The sequence below is a fragment of the Lepisma saccharinum genome, chromosome 19, assembly GCF_977018435.1.
Source record: "Lepisma saccharinum chromosome 19, izLepSacc3.1, whole genome shotgun sequence".
Lineage (NCBI taxonomy): Eukaryota > Metazoa > Arthropoda > Insecta > Zygentoma > Lepismatidae > Lepisma > Lepisma saccharinum.
Window position 1 is genome coordinate 40,338,295 of NC_139247.1, and position 19,412 is coordinate 40,357,706.

Genomic DNA, 19,412 nt, shown 5'->3' on the forward strand with positions numbered 1-19,412 from the left:
GAATGTCTGTAGTTTGTCGACGTACAGAGCAATGTTTGTAAATTTTAACTTCGACGTTTCTAAGCTGGTCGCGCTAGCCGTTTCCCCCTCTGTACCGCTCGCGCTCAACCCCGCCCCCCCCAACACTCCTCCACGGCCCTTTTTTCTTTCACAATCGGCCGGTCTTTTAAGAAAACCGCATGCTGAGAGCTAGGAAAAGAAAATAGAATGCAGGGAAAGGTTTTGGGGGAGAATCAATGGTTTGGGCGATGCTTGTAAACAGTTCTTCACTACGCTATATCCTAATACTAAATCACGATGGGGTTGTAGTGCAATGACAACAGTGAAGAACGGGGGATTTCCCCAGTATATTGTTCACAAATGGGAAGGGCTGGTTGCACAGACTCAAGTACACCTTTACGAAAGGTTTACCTGCAAAAGAAAAATTGTGCCAAATTATAACTTTTTTTTGTGAGAACACGAAAGTCCATTACCAAGGGATTTTTTTTAGGGGGAAGGTGACTTTACTCAAAGTTTTTAGGTAAATATTGTGTAAATTCTATCTGGTGGTGGATTATCAACCAGCCACGCAAATGAATGACTTTTTAGCTGTCGATCATAAATAAGTTCAATGAACGTTCATTGTCAGTTTGAGATATTTCTGAGGGTCAATGGTAAAAAATACTTGATCTGTTATGGAAATAGTGCTATTTTTAAACATTTTGAACGTCCGTTCAACTTAATTTCGAATTTGACTCCTTTCATGATTTGTAAGCAGGGGGATAAAATATATTTACTTAATACTTTACTGCGTTATTTTATCACCAATTACATATATTACAGTCAGACCCAAAGAAGTCACAACATAAGATAGTTCTGTGTCATCATATACAAAAATACTTTTAGGCATAGGTCTTATGTAAAATAAAATACATTAATTATATGTTGTTTTTTCTTTTCCATAGACATTATTTAGTTGAATAATATGACAGACTTACTATTGATAATGACCATACAAAACACACCATAGAAATTTCATTCACTTTCAACTTTCTGGGGCCGGCCACCGTGGGGGAGTGGTTAGCACATCGCCCTACGACGCCAAGGGTCCCGGGTTCGAATTCCGGCTTGGCCGCGGATGTTTGTGAGTGTCCATTCATCAATTTCATCATATCATCACTTATTCCCTTCTTCGCAAATTGGCCAAAAGTGGCACAAAAAGCGAAGTAAAATAAAGCAAATCAATCAACTTTCTGGATATACGACAAATAACACTATTTCTGTATAATGAATTTTAGGCGTGCTCAGATCCTCCGATTATGGGGAGCAAGGGCCTTGATAAGAGTTCAGCTGACGAAATAAAGCCTTCATTCCATCTCACTGTTTTTATTACATTGATGGGAACAAAACAGGGTCGTGTGTGTCCCGACGCACCTAAAATCACTTTATTAGATGAATTTCAACTTCAGTGGCACCATTGTTCTCTGCTGGCGCTTTATTTAACATCTCTGCCGTTCAAAGACTATTGTACGTATAAACGTGGTTTAGTACCGCAAATTCAAAAGAACTACACATAATTTATTCATGTTCAATATATGGGCAATTTATTCTGCAGACACATACATATAATACAGCTAAAGAATAAAATATGTGGAGGTGTTAATAAGAAATTTGCTAGTGGGAGAGTCCAATTACATAGGAAGTAATACACTACCCTTTCCTTACGTAGTTACTTGGAACTTTCGTAGGTTTGAAAATAGTATTTACTTTTATTTCTATAAAAGCATAATGTTGTTTAAGAACTGTTATTAGATTCTTCTGCACTAAATTTCTAAGTGAGGCTATTAAGGGGCAACTTCTCACTTCCCCCCCCCCATTTACTCACCGTATGCAAATAGTGTGAATACTTTTTTACTGAAATGGGAAAATGAACCACAGCAAGAAACTAATAAAATACGTCTGTTTTTATGAACAGCTGCAGAATTATCTACAAACTTGTTGAAATTCACAGTTTTGCTAGCTTGTACTCATTGGACGAAATACATACAGCCAGGGACGGAGCTACAAGGAGGTTAGGGGGGATGAAACCCCAACAACATATCTAAGCTCCCTGTAGTCCCCAGATTTTTATAGTACGGTAGACGCCTTTCGATCGAAAATTAAAGAAGTAGAAGTTATCTTACGTAATATTTTCCATTATAAAACTTCCCTTAGGGCAAGGCCATTGTAATGTTCAAGTACATTTCCTGCTTTTATAAGATCGCAAGATTATTACAACGTGTTGTACGTAAAATCGTGGTTGGAGGTGTCAGCTGCAGATCTGCATGGATCAACAACGGACATTGATTATTTAATACGTACTAAGTAATTGTTAAATCACAAGTTTCCAAACTTGCCAAAAAAATTTACAGATACTCTGCTGCCTATCTGGTAGGTGGATGTGTTCAGTGGCTGTGGGATTGCTGTTTGGTTGTTGGAGGGTCAAGCGATGATAATACGATGCCTACGAAGTTAAATGATAACAATTATTATCCTATGTAAATCATGTCACTATTTTTGGAACGAGTGTTAAAAATTAATTTTTATAAGTTGGAGGATGTTACCAATTGTATTCTGAAGGTAACACTGAGAGAACAAACATATTTTCAGTGCAAATTCACCTACACTAGGAGACAAAAGCATTGACTATCAATATCATTGACATAAATCAATGGATACAGTTGCAGCTCTCGCACTGGGCAGATGTGATTAGTAGTGAAAATAACTACCAATAGTTTTATATATGTTTCACATCTGATTCTTCTCCATGGAATAGAAATTGGCCACTCGGCATAAATTATTTTCCAACGTCATAAATAATAATTTATTAACATGAAGACCTAGGCTTACAAGGAATAAAACTGCCCAAGCTTGCTGATTTTTGCACTAAATTGCAATGTTTAGTTGCACAGAGGCTAATCGGGACAAAACCTACAGCCTATAGTGGAATCCGAGCCACTTAATTAAATGTCCCTAACCGTGGATCGAACTCGTGACCCGTCGATTACAAAGCATCATTATTACCGCTAACCGAGGCGGGAAGGTTCACTTATAATCTTTCTAATTATTAACATTTAAGAGTTAGTTAGTTTCTTTAGTCTTTTAATTCCTTATGTCGTATTTTTGCCTCTCGGATGTTTTCAAGAACGATGTAACGATGAAAGGATTGAGAAAACATCGCTGACAATTATGTTCATTGCAAATACTCGAATGACAAACTACAATCAGAAAAGCTGCCCCCGTGGCGGAGTGATTCAGTTCTTTTTCACATGCATGCTCGGATCCGGAGAGATAGTTCGCAACTATGAATAAGAGGAGTGTACAGTTAACAGAATCAAGCATATCTGGAAACTAGTAAGCTGCGTGAAAACTGACATACGTGTATTTCAGGATAACTATGATAGATATGAACAAGAAACTGTATTAGCCTTATCTGCGGATGTTTGAAAAGTCCTGTAGTAAATTCACAAATTCGTCGTTCCGGTTCAATATGAGTAATATGCATTGGCTGTAAATAGTTTTAATTGTATCAAAAATGCTAAAAGTACACATTTTACTAACTACACGACTTTCCCAATGATCCCAAATGGCTAACTTGGATTGATATTCATGTGCATTAGCACTGGCCTCCGTGATGAAGTGGTTAGCACATCCGGGAGTTCGAATCCCGGCATGGATGCTCTTTGTGAGTGTCCGTTCATCAGTTTCATCATACAATTCATCCTCAGGCGGAGCACAAAGCATGACGCCTTAGGTTGTAAGACACGTTTTTATTACGTTAAGAAAAGAAAGAACATCAAAATCATCTCACTTAGGATAATTCACCAACTGCAGAAAACACAATAGAATGTCTTCCGCCTGTTCTGCACATGTGTCGCAACAGGGTGAATAGCTATGCACTACTACAAAACATCGTCATTATTTCCCTAGTTTACAGCACCATACAGGAGAGATATCCTGCTACTCGATGTTATAAACTATTCCATATATGTTGGTCAGAGGCGTGCGCACGGGCGGGGGGGGGGGGGTTGATTGCCCCCTAATCACGGACGTTCGCAGATTTTTCCACAAAGGGACAAGAAAGGTATTTTTTTCATGGGACATATTACCCCGATACTAGTGCTGTCCCCTCAAAAAACACCACTTGAATTTGAAATTATCGCATTCCTGCGTCCCCATTACATAATAATTAATGTAAATTACTATGACTGAAATCTAATTATACTTGTGAAATATATACTTTTAGGTTTACCTTCGTTTTCAAGGTGTGGTCATCCTTGCCCCCCTTCCAGACGTTCCATGCCCCTATATTATTATACTTTCACCTAGAAATTTAGTGGAGAGCAATATTGTCGATGTTATTAAACAATATTATACTCTAAAAGGAAATGGCGCAACCACAATGGGACAGGGGGCATTGCTTATGCCTTTTTCCAACCTTGGACGGAAATCATTGAATTAAAATAAATCAAGACTAGCAGAATCTACTAGTAGCAGGACAAAAGGATACTCAAGACGGAATTAGTTTTCACGTCCATCTTCATTATTTCTTCCAGACGGTCAGGATCACTTGCAGAGGGTTACAGAGGGACAATTGTCCCCTCGACTTTAAATTTTATACAAATAAAAATACATTTCTTAAAATTTTCTTTCTCGCTTCGCTCGTTGTACCTGCTTTTCTTGCAGTCTTGTCAACTTCCGAGCCGTAGCTAGGAAGTAGCGGGAGTTGGCCCTGGGCGTCGAACAATCTGATTGAGAAAAATTGTAAAAAAGAATGCCATGCCGTCCCATGAATTTTTTTGCGCCCTATTAAATCAATACTGTTTTCAACTTTCAAAAATTTGGATCGAAAAATTTTCTTGCTCGCTTCGTTCGCAGTTTCTTTTCTCCAATACATTTTAAATTACCAGAAAGAAAGTAAGAACGAATAAGTAATTCATACAGTTGCTGCTATAACAGTTTGGTTTGGAGGAAAACGAGCGCTCACATTTCAGAGACAATCTATATAAATTTTGCTGTTGGTTTGTTAAGGGGCGGATGAATAGATTACGTAATGTATTTAAATAATATGTTAATACCTAGGTATATATATATATATATATATATATATATATATATATATATATATATATATATATATATATATATATATAATATATAAAATATACACACTCGCGCGCGCAAACACACGCACATATATATATATATCACATCAATGCAAAAAACTAAAACAGTGAGATAAAATGAGGTTTTTCTTTGCCGATCTGACTTAATTTTCTAGGTTTTTGCCCCCCCCCCCTTATCAGAGGGTCTGCGCATGCCTATGATGTTGGTACCTTCTTCTAATAATAAAAACAAGTTAAAATAACAGTAATATTAAATTAATAATATTAAAATATTAATTAATATTGTTATCACATGAATGGGAAAAGATGGCATAAGAATATTCATTATCTAGCTCATGAATAGTTAAGATCGCTTCAATTTGTATAAAATCAACTGACCTGGCAAGGTGATTGTGAAACAGATAAGGAATTGAATATTTATTGAATAACGAAAAAGGATGTTAGATCCATTTGACGAAAAGTAAAGCTCTTAATTTAATATTTAAGCATATTACTTAGGTAGTGGTGTGTATAAATCTTCTTTGATACAGTCATCCAAAGTTGATTGACCCCAATGTAATCCTTCCCTTACAATAAGTTTGACGGAAATACACCTATCTCGATTATACGACAGATGCTAAACAAAACAAGCATATTTACATAATTTAATTTTAGTAAGTCTCTCGTGGAAGATTCGGACTCCCTGGACACCCCGCCTCCCCTAAATAGTCCTTGGCTCTATTACATGTACGTTGTATTGCGATGTTCGTCAATGTGTGTTTTTCTTCTTTCAGACACTCGGAACATGTGTTGTCCTGTCACAGAAACCCTCTCGGCTCGGAGTTATAAACGTTCGGGCTCAAAGAAAGGTCTATTATGGTCAGAGCCTGACCTTCCCCGCGGGGGGGGGGGGGGGGGGTAGCGGACAGGGAACCTTGTCTTCTGTTTCTTTTCGACAGAGCAACCCTCCCACCAGTAAAGTCTCAAACTGTCTACCATGCAATGGATTTGCGTTCGAAGGGGGAAATGGAATCAATATTGGCAAGACTAGGAAGAAAATTTGACATCTGTCCGGTGCGTTTTTCGAGTGACGCTGATACGGGCTCTTGAGCAGTTGTCTATACCCCCAAAAAATAGGATATTTCCAAATTTTCCTAAAAACCCGCCCGGAGCATTTTTAATACCCGAAAAACAGGATTTGTCCGGGTAAAAGAGAACTTCTGGTAATCCTAAACGATTTGCGTGGCTGCACCGGTTACAGCGAGGCCACGTGTGTTTTTCACTCAGGTTGCACACCCCCGACCCCTACTAGTGGAGTCGCCTGCCTGTATGCAGAAACAAAAGGCAGATGGTAAATGACGATCGGGAATTTACAGAATTACTCGATAGGTGGCACTGCAAAATGATGTCACAAACTTCATTACGTCAACGCTTACCATGCATCGTTTTGAAGCTATTCTAATTTATTAAATGTGTATCTTATTGTGGACATGAAATATATTAATATGTTATTAAGCAAAGTTTTAGTAGACATTTAATATTGCATTATCTCCATAATGTTAATGGTAAGTTACGATCTGTGTGTTTGATAATCTGTTTAAAATCACTGCTGTGTACGTACACAAGTTAATTTGGTTCCATGTCCCGCTCCCGACTGCGGTCAGAAAAAAATACCACAGGAATTAGGAAAGGACTGCCCCGATAAACTCAACGCGGATGTTTGTAGCTCTGGCGTTGACGACCTGAAGAAATTTCAGAAAAAAATATTTTGATTTGTTATTCAGCGTCGCTTTTCTGACAGTTTTGGATATTCGCGACGATGAGGATGAGTGATGATATGGTGGAATTGATGAAAGGACACTATGCCAGGGAACATGCCCAGGGCGGGATTCGAACCCGGAAACTCGACGTCGTAGCGCGCTGCGCTAACCACTCCACCACGGAGGTCGGCTTTAGAGACTAACATACTTACTTGAAATATGAACCTTGTGATTCCGCAATTATGGACATGTTTTAAAACAGCAACCTAGTTAGACAGCAAAACCTGGTACCTGGCCTTGCGCGCATGCGTGACTTGCCGTGTCGGCTTTGCACGACGTTATAGCATAATGCCTTCAGGCGACGATTAATTAGCTGAGTGACTAGACACTATGAATGATTCGATACCCGGTGGAGACACATAGTGCTTCGGATCCCACTTTAAACTGTAGGTCCAGTCCCGATTAGCCTTGCTGTGCATCAAGTGGACACCAACTCAAACTATGAATGAATCTTTCGACGGATTAATAAATATGTTAATTTTTAATAATCACGTGGGCATATAACGTATATCCCATTGATATCCATCACTGGAGGTCCCATGGATATGCAGGACGGAGATCCTCTAGATATCCAGTACTGGATATACCATGGACGTCTAATGGACATCTATAGTATCCATGGATCTGATCTGGATATCGTGGAGGCCCTATGGATATCCCTTGGAGATTCTTGTTGTATACGTATTAGACGAAACTAAAATATCCACGGATCTGATCTGGATATTGTGGATGTACTATGGATATCCCTTGGAGATTTGTGCTGTATAGGCATTGGGCGAAACGGGAATATCCACGGATCTCATCTGGATATTGTGGATGTCCTATGGTATGGATATCCCTTGGAGGTTTGTGCTTTATGCGCATTAAGGCGCATTTATTTCAGTATCGCCCGAATGGGCACTGCTACTAAAACAAACCCTGGGTGTATCCAAGAGTATGAATTTCCCTCCATTTTGCAAGTGCACACATTTTGTTATGTTGATTATTAAGCTGGACACGATGTTTGAAAAATATGATGAATAATAATTTTCGGAATCCCATGTATTCTTTATGGGGAATCAACTTCAACATCAAGTTACGGCTAATCAGATGAAAATTTCGACTTTTCCGCTGGTGAAATTCATCTTCAAACTGCCCTCTTCCCGTTGACATCTCTTTCTATTCCATCGAAAGTTTTATATCCACAAGAGAATGAATCAAATCATACTCCCATATGATCAAAGCTTTTTTCCTTGCCTCCTGGCAGTGTTGCCAAACCTGATGGGCATAAAAGAACTAAATTTCACCTTAAATGGAGTTAAAACTGACTCTCATGGAGCTAGATTTACGAAGGCTGGATAAAGTGCCTCCTAGGGTAATGTTAGTTGTCAAGGGGTGGGGGCACTGCTATTATCGTTAACTCTAAATTGATTACAATTTATTCTTTGTTTTCAACATCTAGATCCGGCGGCATCGCCCATCTCAATAATCCACCGATGGTGGTATGAAATCGAAAGTAAAGAATTCCCTGATAACAATATTATGTCAATTTCACGTCTAACATTGCGCTGTAAAGAAGTAGCTGGGGAGATAAGAGAGAGTGGGGCGACGCATCCAATATAACAATATCACGTCACGTGCAAAATGTATAATTATGACGAAAGGTGGTCTATGTGGGTCGGAACCAGAGATGGCATCATAGTGGGGCACAGGGGGTGGGCGTCCCAGTTCACAGCCGAACGAGTGCACGAAAGATTGATTGATTGATTTAGTCTATTTTACTTCGCGTTTTGTGCCTCTTGGCTAATTTGTGAAGATGGGGATGAGTGATGAAACTGATGAATGGACATTCACAAACAACCAAGCCCGAGCGGGATTCGAATCCGGGACCCTTGGCGTCGCAGCGCGATGTGCTAACCACTCGGCCACAGGGTCCGGCTAGAGTGCACGAAAGAGCCAGATCTGGGGAAGAGGTCGTTTCGTTGGAATCCTGAGTTCCTGACTCCCAATTTACGTCAAGGATTTCCATTCAATCAACGCGACCGAACATTAACGTCAACTTGAACAAACTGCAACAGTATACATCACATCGCCCAATAGCTTGTTTGGTTTAAATGCAATTAGACCAGCAACAAATGCGGACTCCTCTTTCTCAAAGTTGCCGACAACCCGACACCCTTAGCGGACAATGGTCCGCGCAGACAAGACATTCGGTATCGAGTGTCCGGCGGACGATGTTCCGGTGGTCCTTAAACATGGAGGAGCCTGCCACCGCAAAGGGTCATGGGACCGAGACTGGGAGAGTGGGGCGGGGGGCTGGAACCTCCCTGGCGCCCGTCACGGCTCAAATGTGCCCTGCCGAGAATGAACCGTGACAAGATTTTCTTTTCGGTGAAGTGGAGGAATGGTTTCAGCGCCCGGGGGCAACTGCTACACCAGCATTATTTGAAAAGGAGTTCGGAAAGTTTTTTTTATAAAAGTAAGTAAATTGCAATTATTTACTTCGAAAAGTAACCCTGTTTTTCTATACAGTTATGCGTCTTGCTAAGTAACTCGGTTACTTTTTCACGTCCTGAAAAGAATCTCTGTTACAGTTACTTATTTTGAGACGCAACTCTGTTAAAGTTACTCATTTTGAAAAGTAACTAAGTTACAATTACTCATTTTGAAAAATAAATCGGTTACAGTTATTGTCTTGAAACGTAACTTGCAATTGCTTATTTTGAAGAGTAACCTCGTTTCAGTTACTCGTTTTGAAAAGTAACTCGGTTACAGTTACTCATTTTGAAAAGTGGGGTGTAAGGGGTAATTTTCCACGTAGTACACCCAACTGTCAACCTCACTTCCACTTTAGTACACCCTGGACTGCGTTTTGCAGACGAACGAGGCTCTGGCGACTGGCACTCTGTCCAGTATAATTTTGTGTGTGTTGTCCTGTTTTTGTCCTTGTGTGTGCTGGGGGCCCTTTACAGCCTCAGTTTTAACGGAAGTCAGAACATTTTAAGATTTTACTTATGCAACGTTAGAGTTGTTCTTTGTAAAGATAAGGGGCTGGACCCCGTATAATGTGACGGGTGCAAAATAGCCTAAGTGCTGACGCACCCACAATTTTAAAATCAAATCAAATCATTTTGAAAAATAACTAGGTCCCAATTGCTCATGTTGAAAAATAACTCGGTTTCAATTACTCGTCTTGAAAAGCAACCCGGTTACAGTTGCTCACTTTCAGAAGTAACTCGGTTTAAGTTAGTCGTCTTGAAAAGTAACTCTGTTACAGTTACTTGTTTACAAAAGTAACTCTGTTACAGTTACTTGGTTGTAGGTATAGGCTACTCGTTCTCAAATCTATTTTGGTTAAAGTTACTCATTTTTAAAAGTAATTTGGTTACACTTACTTGTTTCATTTAACTAAAAGTTAAAATATACAAAACAGTAATTTTGCCTGTAGTATTACATGGATGTGAAACTTGGTCCCTTGCATTGAAAGAGGAACATAAATTGAGAGTATTTGAAAATAAGATCCTTAGGAAAATCTTTGGACCTAAAAGGGATGAGGAGACACGTGAGTGGAGAAGGTTACATAATTTAGAACTACATAATTTGTATTCATGTCCAGATATTATTAGAATGATTAAATCAAGAAGACTTAGGTGGGCAGGCCACGTGGCTCGAATGGGAGAGGAAAGAGGAGTTTACAGGATTCTTGTTGGGAAACCTGATGGTAAGAGACCTGTAGGAAGGCCAAGACGAAGATGGAGGGACAACGTTGAGATGGACCTAAGGGAAATCGGTAGGGATGGAAAAGAGTATATAGAACTTGCTCAAGATAGGGACAGATGGTAGGCCTGTGTCGCTGCAGCCATGAACCTTCGGGTTTAAGAAGGCTAGAGAGTTAGTTAGTTAGTTACTTGTTTCAAAATTGATAATATCTCGATACAGTTAGTCGTTTCAAAGAGTGACTCGTTAAATTACTTTTTTCAAAGTTAGCTCCTCACGGTTACTCGTTGCAGTCGCTTTTTTCATAATTAACTGGTTATTGTTGCTCGTTTCAAAAAGTAACGACTTGCAATCAGAGGCGCAACCGCAATTTTTTGTCTGAGGCGTCAAATACCAAGAGGATAAACGTGCCAATAATAATAATATTAATAATAATAATAGGTAACATTATTAGCTATTATTATTGGCATTTTTCCTGGTATTTTTCAACACGTTCAATTCCACATTAGCTAATAATGAAAAAGAAGTGCACAAACTGATTTTTGAAGGACAAAATTTACGAATATAATTCTTCTTGTAGGCATGTGTAACTTTCATGTAGAACATATGCTTTACACATATGCAATATGGAGCAACGCAAAATAAGAAAATACACATGCAACATGTTGACACTAAATTGTGCACGTATTCATTGTTTCATAAATAAATATATATATTATTTAAATACATTATATAATGAATTCATCCACCTCATAACAAACCAACATCAAGAATGATATAAATTGTCTCTCACATGATGTGTGCTCATTTTCCTCAAAACAATTGTTCATGCATTTGAGATCAAACTGTTTAGCAGCAACTGTCCGAAGTATATATTTGGTGTTACGTCTCTCTAGTAATTTACAATGCATTAAAGAAAAGAAGAACAATGCGAGCGAAGCGAGCAAGAAAATTATTTGATCCAATTTTTGAAACTTGAAAGCTATATACATATAATAGGGCGCAAATAATACCACGGGTTCCAACGCCTGCCGCCCCCTAGCTACGGTTCTGAAGTTGTGAAGATTATAAGAAAAGCAGGTAATGTGAGCGAAGCGAGCAAGAAAATTTTAGGAAACATACCTGTATTCTTATTTTGCATAACATTTGAAATCCAGGGGGGAGGGCAATTAGATTCTGCTAGCTTTACTTTCTTACTTCAATGTTTCCCCCTTAGAATTGGTTTCCGTCCAATGTTTGGGGGGGCCAATGCCCCCTTGCCCCTCCTGTGGTTGCGCCACTGCTTACAGTTACCCTCACTCGAAAATAACTGTTGCTTGCAACACTTCCGAACAAGGATTTAAGTTAACCTTGTAATGAATTTTGATACCAATAGGTGGCAGGCCTAACTTGATAGTGTAATACAATATTGGTAACAGTTATCGGAGTGACGTACAGTGTTCAAGAATCCAGGTTAATACTCAGAACTACTGCTCGCAATTAATAACATCAGCAATTAATTAACATTAGAATAACTGGATTGTAATGAATTAATATTACCAGGATGCCATACAAAGTTACAACAAAGAGTTGGAATACCTTAGATGGCTTATTGGGCTCAGCATATTTACGTCTCCTGAAATATTTACATTTGTCTAAGAAATTATAAATTCACAACTTCATGTTAAATATCATCGCATTCATAGTGATAAAAACACTGACGTTGCTGACATCTATAAGTCGGTAGTAAGGTGTTAATAGTACTTACCAGTAGCAGACTACCAAATACTCTCACGATGGGATGGTGATCGCCTGAAAATAGAAAATATTAACGTCACTTTAGTCCGGCGTATGATGTCATAAGTGGTATAAAAGGCAAATTATACATCTCTTGTATATGCCAATTTCCATGCAATGTTGTGAAGTGGAGAAATTTGTTTTAGCAAATTATCGAAATATACGTTACATTGGTTTTTGTTGTTTTATTTGAACGAAATGGCAAGATTCATTAAAATTATTTTGAGTAATTGTTTTCATAAAGCAAAAATTTTCAATGTGTATAGACAAAAAAACATTCGAAATATCATTATCAGTATACGAACCTTAATGTGTTATTGGTGTTAACGTCGACACATTTTAGGTCGAACTTGCGTAAAATATGAAAGACAGGTATTGCTATCTAAATATAGGACTGACTTCTTAAAAAGGAAGTGCATCTCCCCTTCGCGCCCCCCCCCCCCTCCGTTCCCCTCCGATGCATTGCTGTACTTAGCATCGCCTTTCTGCAACTTTCTGTCCATCGCGACGATGAGGATGAAACTGTGATTACACTCTTCCTCGGGAAACTGTGGAGCAGGGCTGCGCATAACGGTGAAGAAAGGGGAGAAAGCTAGTGGGCGGAACAAAGCTGCAAACGGCATGCACGTTCATTGGTCAAGCCTTCTCGAGTCACTACCCGCGCAGAGACTTGCCTTCGTTTGCTTGCAGCTGAGTGGTTAGCACAGCGCGCTACGACCTCAGGGGTCCCGGGTTCGAATACAGCTCACCGCTCAAGAGAAGATCCCCAAACGAGGGGTGACGGGGAGCGGGTGTGAATGGATGGACCGGTCCACTTGAAGATTTTAGGGGTAGCAGAAAGCCTTCCGATCCGGCTTTTTGAAATGCGTGGGAGTTGATTTGCGTCAATCACGCAGAGCGTGTGTCCCCAGCAACAGTTTACTGCTTTTCTTTCAGTGGCCAGAATACTTTTGTATTGCTTATCCTGTGCATTATTTAGACTGTATTTCAAAGAATTTTAATATAATATACGGCAACGACTTTAGGGTTACCAGATGACAAACTTTAAAAATGAAGGCATTTTTAGATTGCAAAATGTTGTTAACTTTAGACGAAGACACATGTTTTGTGCTTACTGGTGTTTTGATGGGCTTATAGATCCCACACCCCTGTAAAATAATTTTACACCGTTTTCGTATAACTAACAATAGGCCTCGTTGTAGGCAAATGTCTGAATATTCTAATATTTATTCACTATGCTCCTAATATTATACGGTTGTGAAGCTTGGTCTCTTACTTTAAAATAATAACATAAATTGACATTCTGCCTCGGGGTTGTTTCTTCCAGGCCTAAAGTCAAGAAACCGTTTTTGTAAGTCGTCACTAAAAACACATTTGCATTTTGGCATGTTTCAGGGGCCTCCCCGATGGCACAGTGATAGAGTCCTCGCCTTGTAATCAAGGGGTCCCGGGTTCGATACCCGGTGGAGGCACATAGTGGTTCGGATCCCACTTTAAACTGTAGGTCCAGTCCCGATTAGCCTAACTGTGCATAAAGTGGACTTAAAACACCAACTCAATCAATCAATCAATCAAAGCATGGTTCAGATCGCTGATCGATAGAACTTTACTTCTCCACTGCCATGTAACAACAAGAGTACGGCAGTTAAAAAATACTGTATATTTCTGAATTCTGTCATGAAACTCAAATCAAAGTAAGCCGCGGCTAATTGATATATTTTTACCTATTGTCAGAAACTTGCTGCTCACCAAGAACAGCGGTAGATGTTACAAATGCTTTCAAATCAAAACCTCACGAGGCGCGGCGGTGACAACAGAAGAGACGCAAAGGTTAAACAATTTTTCTTTGTTGCAAGAAAAGTTTATTTTCTTTGCGCTTGCAACTGAGAGTGTTGTATTTTGAAAACGTAAACAATATAAACAATTATTTACAAATAACATTTTGTTACTAATCTTGAAGTTAAGAGCCCGTATCACCGCTGATGACGATACCTAAAAAATAGGTTCTTGCGTCGACGTTCTGTGCTCGAACAGTCAAGTGTGTGGCATTTAAATTTTACTGAGTTAAAGATCAAATATGAAGTTAGTTATGTCGCGCAGCCTTTTTTTAAATATATTATTTATTACGTAGTTTTCCTGATCTCAATTTCGTAAAATTCACTTGCTCGCCAATTTTATGTAATAACTTAAATCAACATTTTAAAGCGCAAGAAAGCTTCAACTGTTCTTCTACAGCAAAGAAATGAAACTGATCTTACATAATTTTCTTTAGAATGTCTGTAGTTTGTCGACGTACAGAGCAATGTTTGTAAATTTTAACTTCGACGTTTCTAAGCTGGTCGCGCTAGCCGTTTCCCCCTCTGTACCGCTCGCGCTCAACCCCGCCCCCCCAACACTCCTCCACGGCCCTTTTTTCTTTCACAATCGGCCGGTCTTTTAAGAAAACCGCATGCTGAGAGCTAGGAAAAGAAAATAGAATGCAGGGAAAGGTTTTGGGGGAGAATCAATGGTTTGGGCGATGCTTGTAAACAGTTCTTCACTACGCTATATCCTAATACTAAATCACGATGGGGTTGTAGTGCAATGACAACAGTGAAGAACGGGGGATTTCCCCAGTATATTGTTCACAAATGGGAAGGGCTGGTTGCACAGACTCAAGTACACCTTTACGAAAGGTTTACCTGCAAAAGAAAAATTGTGCCAAATTATAACTTTTTTTTGTGAGAACACGAAAGTCCATTACCAAGGGATTTTTTTTAGGGGGAAGGTGACTTTACTCAAAGTTTTTAGGTAAATATTGTGTAAATTCTATCTGGTGGTGGATTATCAACCAGCCACGCAAATGAATGACTTTTTAGCTGTCGATCATAAATAAGTTCAATGAACGTTCATTGTCAGTTTGAGATATTTCTGAGGGTCAATGGTAAAAAATACTTGATCTGTTATGGAAATAGTGCTATTTTTAAACATTTTGAACGTCCGTTCAACTTAATTTCGAATTTGACTCCTTTCATGATTTGTAAGCAGGGGGATAAAATATATTTACTTAATACTTTACTGCGTTATTTTATCACCAATTACATATATTACAGTCAGACCCAAAGAAGTCACAACATAAGATAGTTCTGTGTCATCATATACAAAAATACTTTTAGGCATAGGTCTTATGTAAAATAAAATACATTAATTATATGTTGTTTTTTCTTTTCCATAGACATTATTTAGTTGAATAATATGACAGACTTACTATTGATAATGACCATACAAAACACACCATAGAAATTTCATTCACTTTCAACTTTCTGGGGCCGGCCACCGTGGGGGAGTGGTTAGAACATCGCGCTACGACGCCAAGGGTCCCGGGTTCGAATTCCGGCTTGGCCGCGGATGTTTGTGAGTGTCCATTCATCAATTTCATCATATCATCACTTATTCCCTTCTTCGCAAATTGGCCAAAAGTGGCACAAAAAGCGAAGTAAAATAAAGCAAATCAATCAACTTTCTGGATATACGACAAATAACACTATTTCTGTATAATGAATTTTAGGCGTGCTCAGATCCTCCGATTATGGGGAGCAAGGGCCTTGATAAGAGTTCAGCTGACGAAATAAAGCCTTCATTCCATCTCACTGTTTTTATTACATTGATGGGAACAAAACAGGGTCGTGTGTGTCCCGACGCACCTAAAATCACTTTATTAGATGAATTTCAACTTCAGTGGCACCATTGTTCTCTGCTGGCGCTTTATTTAACATCTCTGCCGTTCAAAGACTATTGTACGTATAAACGTGGTTTAGTACCGCAAATTCAAAAGAACTACACATAATTTATTCATGTGCAATATATGGGCAATTTATTCTGCAGACACATACATATAATACAGCTAAAGAATAAAATATGTGGAGGTGTTAATAAGAAATTTGCTAGTGGGAGAGTCCAATTACATAGGAAGTAATACACTACCCTTTCCTTACGTAGTTACTTGGAACTTTCGTAGGTTTGAAAATAGTATTTACTTTTATTTCTATAAAAGCATAATGTTGTTTAAGAACTGTTATTAGATTCTTCTGCACTAAATTTCTAAGTGAGGCTATTAAGGGGCAACTTCTCACTCCCCCCCCCCCCCCCCATTTACTCACCGTATGCAAATAGTGTGAATACTTTTTTACTGAAATGGGAAAATGAACCACAGCAAGAAACTAATAAAATACGTCTGTTTTTATGAACAGCTGCAGAATTATCTACAAACTTGTTGAAATTCACAGTTTTGCTAGCTTGTACTCATTGGACGAAATACATACAGCCAGGGACGGAGCTACAAGGAGGTTAGGGGGGATGAAACCCCAACAACATATCTAAGCTCCCTGTAGTCCCCAGATTTTTATAGTACGGTAGACGCCTTTCGATCGAAAATTAAAGAAGTAGAAGTTATCTTACGTAATATTTTCCATTATAAAACTTCCCTTAGGGCAAGGCCATTGTAATGTTCAAGTACATTTCCTGCTTTTATAAGATCGCAAGATTATTACAACGTGTTGTACGTAAAATCGTGGTTGGAGGTGTCAGCTGCAGATCTGCATGGATCAACAACGGACATTGATTATTTAATACGTACTAAGTAATTGTTAAATCACAAGTTTCCAAACTTGCCAAAAAAATTTACAGATACTCTGCTGCCTATCTGGTAGGTGGATGTGTTCAGTGGCTGTGGGATTGCTGTTTGGTTGTTGGAGGGTCAAGCGATGATAATACGATGCCTACGAAGTTAAATGATAACAATTATTATCCTATGTAAATCATGTCACTATTTTTGGAACGAGTGTTAAAAATTAATTTTTATAAGTTGGAGGATGTTACCAATTGTATTCTGAAGGTAACACTGAGAGAACAAACATATTTTCAGTGCAAATTCACCTACACTAGGAGACAAAAGCATTGACTATCAATATCATTGACATAAATCAATGGATACAGTTGCAGCTCTCGCACTGGGCAGATGTGATTAGTAGTGAAAATAACTACCAATAGTTTTATATATGTTTCACATCTGATTCTTCTCCATGGAATAGAAATTGGCCACTCGGCATAAATTATTTTCCAACGTCATAAATAATAATTTATTAACATGAAGACCTAGGCTTACAAGGAATAAAACTGCCCAAGCTTGCTGATTTTTGCACTAAATTGCAATGTTTAGTTGCACAGAGGCTAATCGGGACAAAACCTACAGCCTATAGTGGAATCCGAGCCACTTAATTAAATGTCCCTAACCGTGGATCGAACTCGTGACCCGTCGATTACAAAGCATCATTATTACCGCTAACCGAGGCGGGAAGGTTCACTTATAATCTTTCTAATTATTAACATTTAAGAGTTAGTTAGTTTCTTTAGTCTTTTAATTCCTTATGTCGTATTTTTGCCTCTCGGATGTTTTCAAGAACGATGTAACGATGAAAGGATTGAGAAAACATCGCTGACAATTATGTTCATTGCAAATACTCGAATGACAAACTACAATCAGAAAAGCTGCCCCCGTGGCGGAGTGATTCAGTTCTTTTTCACATGCATGCTCGGATCCGGAGAGATAGTTCGCAACTATGAATAAGAGGAGTGTACAGTTAACAGAATCAAGCATATCTGGAAACTAGTAAGCTGCGTGAAAACTGACATACGTGTATTTCAGGATAACTATGATAGATATGAACAAGAAACTGTATTAGCCTTATCTGCGGATGTTTGAAAAGTCCTGTAGTAAATTCACAAATTCGTCGTTCCGGTTCAATATGAGTAATATGCATTGGCTGTAAATAGTTTTAATTGTATCAAAAATGCTAAAAGTACACATTTTACTAACTACACGACTTTCCCAATGATCCCAAATGGCTAACTTGGATTGATATTCATGTGCATTAGCACTGGCCTCCGTGATGAAGTGGTTAGCACATCCGGGAGTTCGAATCCCGGCATGGATGCTCTTTGTGAGTGTCCGTTCATCAGTTTCATCATACAATTCATCCTCAGGCGGAGCACAAAGCATGACGCCTTAGGTTGTAAGACACGTTTTTATTACGTTAAGAAAAGAAAGAACATCAAAATCATCTCACTTAGGATAATTCACCAACTGCAGAAAACACAATAGAATGTCTTCCGCCTGTTCTGCACATGTGTCGCAACAGGGTGAATAGCTATGCACTACTACAAAACATCGTCATTATTTCCCTAGTTTACAGCACCATACAGGAGAGATATCCTGCTACTCGATGTTATAAACTATTCCATATATGTTGGTCAGAGGCGTGCGCACGGGCGGGGGGGGGGGGGTTGATTGCCCCCTAATCACGGACGTTCGCAGATTTTTCCACAAAGGGACAAGAAAGGTATTTTTTTCATGGGACATATTACCCCGATACTAGTGCTGTCCCCTCAAAAAACACCACTTGAATTTGAAATTATCGCATTCCTGCGTCCCCATTACATAATAATTAATGTAAATTACTATGACTGAAATCTAATTATACTTGTGAAATATATACTTTTAGGTTTACCTTCGTTTTCAAGGTGTGGTCATCCTTGCCCCCCTTCCAGACGTTCCATGCCCCTATATTATTATACTTTCACCTAGAAATTTAGTGGAGAGCAATATTGTCGATGTTATTAAACAATATTATACTCTAAAAGGAAATGGCGCAACCACAATGGGACAGGGGGCATTGCTTATGCCTTTTTCCAACCTTGGACGGAAATCATTGAATTAAAATAAATCAAGACTAGCAGAATCTACTAGTAGCAGGACAAAAGGATACTCAAGACGGAATTAGTTTTCACGTCCATCTTCATTATTTCTTCCAGACGGTCAGGATCACTTGCAGAGGGTTACAGAGGGACAATTGTCCCCTCGACTTTAAATTTTATACAAATAAAAATACATTTCTTAAAATTTTCTTTCTCGCTTCGCTCGTTGTACCTGCTTTTCTTGCAGTCTTGTCAACTTCCGAGC